The sequence below is a fragment of the Aristolochia californica genome, unplaced genomic scaffold (assembly GCF_029961685.1).
Source record: "Aristolochia californica isolate CCGP_79_NKW_82.1479 unplaced genomic scaffold, dmAriCali1.0.hap1 SCAF_16, whole genome shotgun sequence".
Lineage (NCBI taxonomy): Eukaryota > Viridiplantae > Streptophyta > Magnoliopsida > Piperales > Aristolochiaceae > Aristolochia > Aristolochia californica.
Window position 1 is genome coordinate 3,306,095 of NW_027181837.1, and position 6,000 is coordinate 3,312,094.

Sequence of the window (6,000 nt, forward strand, 5' to 3'; positions counted from 1 at the left end):
ATCTTCCATAAATTTGTGGTTATTAATGTAACTCTAAGGGCATGTTAGTGCCCTTGGTTGGACATGTATCGTAGGAAAAGCTAAAACATTTTTCCTAATTATGGGGTATCAAGAAATATATAAAATTTGATCTTCTTAGTACCCTAGTTTGAAGTTGCCTAGAATTTAATTAAAATTTCATCATATAGTTTTTATATAATTTATTAAAATATGATATAAAAATTATGTTTTTTTGTAGGACTTAAGTTTATTGGCATTCAAACTTCAATCTATGGATTGTAAGACTGACTCAATTAGACCCCATATCAAGCAAAGGCTTAGCTAGAATCAATCTCACAGAGATAAAGTAAAATAAAAAAAATATAAAAATATGCATAACATTAATATCATAACATGGTATCTTTGTTGTCTCAAAGAAAATGTGTAACTTATTGATGTAATTTTTCCTATGATCTTTGTCTCTTATTCACTCTTACTAGGGTGAAAGGTACACTTGTAATTATCATATTATTAGCATCTATAACTAAAGCTTAAGGGGGGGATTAACTTAATAATATAGAATCCTGCAATCAACACGGTATCATAGTGATTTAGGATTCCAATTTTTTTTTCTACTCGACTTATGAGATATGAAGGAGTTGTTCAGCTTTGAAGATGTGAAGATTGCGTGGGTTATTCAATTTTGGAGGAGCTGCCTAAACTGATTCAAAAAAGATAAGTTATTTCTCTTGGTTTTTCTTCTATCTTCCATATCTCATGGATATGTACAACACATATATTAGAAAGTTTGGTTGATAGTGAGCCCATGCATGTTTGTTCAAGGTTATTTTTACGAATCTCTCATTCTATCAAAACAAAAAAAAACTAAGAGATTTGGTGGCCCTGATAAACTGATCCCTTACCGATTTGTTTTTATTAGTGATCTTGTTGGTTTGATATTGGTAAGATTGTTCTTGGGTATCTACTTCATGTCTGGTTCTCATTGAATCTAAAACCAACAAAAAGATCTTCTTCTTCGTTTCTGGAAAACAAAATGAAGTTGTAAGAGAGGGATGTTTTGAGAACTTCTGTTGATGACTCGATGAATTCTCATGTGGTATGAGGATCCTTGGAAGGTTTCCTTGACATATTCAAAGTTGCTATTATTAGCACTCGTCAGAATTGAGTTCTTGGATTTTCAACTGGTATTGAGTTCTTGTTGGAACAAAATTCAGAAGGATTCATTATCCAAGGACGTGAACAACACCATGCTCAACTGAGTTTATTATTTGTCTTGGAAAGTTTCTTACTTTCATTCCCTCAATTAACAATTCTCTCTTGAGTTTGCTGACAAAGGAACCATAAATTGGCAATATTCAATGTTTAGAAGGTTATTATTCTATTCTTGGAAAATTGTTATTGTTTGCTTAACTAGGAAAGTATTTCAAGATCTATCCTTGGAAAGTTTATGTTTTTTTTACTAACAATATCTAGAAAGGGTCCTTAGGAGGATCACTTTTATTTTCATAAACTTATCAAAATGAGAGGTTTGCTTATTATGGATTAAGGCTGGTTTCCCAAACAAAAGTTTTTTGTTCTAACGTTGTTCAATTTGAACAAGTATCTATGGCAAGTGATTCTAATTTAGGATCATATTAAAAGGGTGTTTTTCTTCTCTACATTTTGACAAGTCCTTGCAATAGCTCTCAGGTCCAGCACACAACACTCAACTTATCTTTTTGTAAAGTTAGCAGCACTCGGTTCAGTTCATTATCGGTTTAATTATCAAGCTTCATTATTATTTCTCCTTCTCGGTTCAGTAACATTCAACACACTTTTGAAAGTTAGAAAGAAGCAACTCAGTTGAACTCGTTGCAAATTGTCTCTTTCTTCCTTATTACACTTAGATGCGGTTAGTGCACTTTAAGGTGCAGAGCAAAAGTGAAGGTGAAAGTGAAAGTGAATTACCTAGTGTAAGTGAAATGGAAAGTGAATCATTTTTTCGCGTTAGTGTGCTAGATGTAAAGTGCACTGTTAGTGCCCAAAATGAAAAATGTAGTATAAAGAAGAGACTGAATTACTTTGTATAATATACCTAAATAGATCATATACTTAAACATATAATGAGCCTAAACAAACATGGTTATTTTTATAATAAGTAATTTAATATAATATTAAAATAATAATTAATTAAATAAAATATTTCATTAATAAATTAAGATAGATTGCAATGTAATCTAAATTAATACAATAATTATGTGTTAAAATTAACTAGTTCACTAATTAATTATAAAAAATAAAATACTTAAAAAATGTATACTTTTATAATGTCTAGATACTTGATCAAATTCTTACTTTAACAATATTTTAATTATCACTCTTAATCACTAATTTAATATAATAATAACAATAATGAATATAATAAATAAATTATTTTATTAATAACATAAGATAGATTTTAACATAGTATAAGTTAATAATATATTTCTAAAAAATTAAAAATCATTAGTTTAATTAATTATATAAAATAGAATAATTAAAGAAAATACTTGATCAAATGCTTACTTTAAAAATATTTTAATTATCACTCTTAAATCACTAAATTAATATAGTAATAACAATTATGAATATAATAAACAAATAAATATATTATTTTATTAATAACATAAGATAGATTTTAATATAGTATAAATTAATATATAATTACGTAAAAATAAAATTATTAGTTTAATTAAAAATAAAAAAATATGTTTATTTTTATAATTTATAAATAAATATCTATATTATCTTATATAAATAAATAGGAGAGAGGGGGAAACGGAAACAAAGAGTGAGAGGCAAGAAGGGGAGAGAGGGAGAGAGAGAGAGAGACGAGAGAGGGCCAAGACGAGGTTCCAACAGTCGACAAAGAGTGAGATGCGAGAGAGGACCGAGAGAGAAGGTCGAGCGAACTAGCAGAGACGACAAAGAGGGCCGAGAGAGAAAGTTGAAAAGCAAAGAAAGTCTAGGACGTAGAAAGCGTCGAGCAAACGAGTTCAAGTGGACGAACCAGGAATTGGGTTAGAATCCAGATTCACTCACTTTACACAGGATTGAGTGAAAGTGAATGAAGTTCATTCACTTTCATTTTCCTTCAGGTGTGAGCACTAACAGTTTTCGGTAAGTGAGATTGTAATCGCTTACACTTTCACTTACTCTCCTGGTGCACTAACAGAGCCTTAAGGACTTTAATTCTTTACATGTTATATGCTACTATGTATTGTTATCTGTTGTTAATTCTGGAGCTTCCTGTTACTCTCATTTCAGCGTGAGTGCTATTTGGGCCTTGGTTCATTACAACGACTACTATTGTATCTCTTTGGTTGAGACATTATTATTGAAGAAGAAACTCCTCAGTTAATTATCCTCAATTCATTATTAGTTGATTGTTATGTTGTCGGCTTGACATAAACTCTTTTATAAAGGATTCAGTTGGTTCAAAGAGTTAAATTTTACAATGGCTCTTAAGAACCCAAAAGGTAAGAAGACTATCTCTATAGAGAAGTTTGAATTAATTCAGAAGATAAAGCATATGGCGGTGTCAACCCGCAAGAAGATTGTTTCTGAAATGGGATTTGAATTACTTCAAAGGATAAAGCATATGATGCCCCCTTCCACAAACCAAACCTTCCCAAAGAAGGTTTCTTCACCCTCTTTTCCTACTACTATAACCAGTATGGTCTCGTCTACTTCACCTTCTCCATCTTGGATTATAGATTTTAGGGCATTTGAGCATTTGACAGGTAACGGTAACCTCTTGAGTTATATCTCTCCTTGTTTGACTGACAAATTTATTTCTATAGCAAATGGATCCCAAACCAAGGTGCATAGGATGCGGTCCACATTTGCTACATCTACCCTTCGCTTACAAGATGTTCTTTCTCTTCCCGAGTTTATTTTGAATCTTTTGTCTATCCGTCAATTAACAAAAAATTAACTTTTTCATTACGTTTTCTCCTACTTCTTGTGCTATTTAGGAAATACAGACAAAACAAGTGATTGGTGGAAACTGTGAACAGTGGGGGGCTCTACTATCTAAATTCACTAGCAGTCATAGCCACATCCAACTCTCAGCATATAGATCTTCAATGGCATAATAGATTAGGTCATCCATCCTTGCAGTCTCTCAAACATATGGTTTATTTCTTACATTCCATTTTCAGTCTGAATTGTGAAGATTGTCAAGTAAGAAAACACTAATGGAGTACTTACTCCCCTCGATGTGAAACTAAAGGTATTGCTCCTTTTTTTCTTTAGGGCATATTGATGTGTGGGGACCCTTGAACATCTCTAATGTTTCGCGTTCAAAGTACTTTATTACATTTGTTAATGATTTCTCTCGGGTTACATAGTTGTTCTTACTTAAAGATAGACCGGAGGTATTACTTACTTTCAAATATTTTGTTTCTATGGTTTCTACTCAGTTCAATACTACCTTGAAGGTTTTTCGATCAAATAATGCCAAGGAATATATGTCAGGAGACTTCCAATCCTTTTCCTTCTCCAAACTTCTTGTATTTATGCACCACAACAAAATGTTGTGCTGAAAGAAAGAATAAACACCTTCTTGATGTTGCCTGGGCTCTTCTGCACCATATGTTTGTGCCTCACTTCTACTGGCCACATGTCATCCTCATGACATTTGTTTCTCATTAATAGATTAATTTATTCGATTCTTGGTAATAAGGTGACGAGAGATTTTCCCTTCCTTTAAAAATCTTTGGGTGCACTTGCTTTGTTCATGTTACATCCCTATATACTACTAAATTGGACCCCGAAGGCGAATAATTGCATCCTTTTGGGCTACTCTCATACTAAAAAAAATAGTTGAGTGTTGTTGAACCAAGAGAAGACACTTTAACTTCTAAAAAAAATTGAACTGAGTGATGAATATTGGACCCGAGGGCTGCTACAAGGATTTCTCAAAAACAGAAGGGTGAGTAAACCAGTAACAAATGTTACTTCCACACTTATTGCATCAGTGATTAATCTAGACACGAAACCAAGAACTAGAAACCAAGAACTAGCCACATTAAACCAATTGATTAGCAACCAATGATAGAATATAATACTCTCTTGTTTCTAATATGCTCCACCTTACTGCTGTATTGATTGGTGTCTTAGAGATATAATTACAGAACTAGAACAAGTTCTAAAACCGAGCTTAAGGCAAGAGCAGTCTGTAGATACTTTCCTCATATCAAGAAGTAGCAAAGGAAAGATGAGTCTTGTTTTGGTAAGTGCATATCTTAGAAGTAGGAAGTATCTTTAGCTTGATCAAGATATCAGATTATCATAGGAAAGTTTCTGGAAATAGAAGTTTCAAAATATTTTATCTGGGATACTTTCCAGATTTTGTTGATTTAAACCAGAAACTTTCTACTGATAGATCTTGCCTTAATTAGCAGCACCTTTGAATATGGAATTGTTTCCAAATAGAAGAAATATCATACCAATATGCCAAATTTAGAGAAGCTTCAGAAAAAGAAACTCATTTTTTTGGAATTCGTCCAGATCTCTAAAGCACAAAAAATGAAGAAGAAAACTACATACAATGAAGCATCAAGAAGAAACGAAATTCCAACAATTCAGCATTCAATATTCCAACACTTCAACCAGTAGTACTAGATTAAACTACTTGTTTGTCAAGTTTGATATCATCAACAAGCCATACCTTGCTATGAACCAAAAATCAAAATATGTGGCATCAACAATAGAAATCGAGTGATGAGCAGTCACTACCATGGGCTGGATCTTGAGGGATTAACAAAAAAAATATGGATTATGTGCATCATAGTAGCAAAGAATCACGTCTTCCAAAGATAATACGTCAATAACCAAAAAAAAAAAAAAAACTTATCTAACTACCACGGTTAACTGCTCTATTAAGACCACCATACCAAATTTTTTACTCCTTGTACTCAACAGAACAATAGCAAGCATGGCATCCTGAAATCACTTATATGATACTGTGTTGATTTT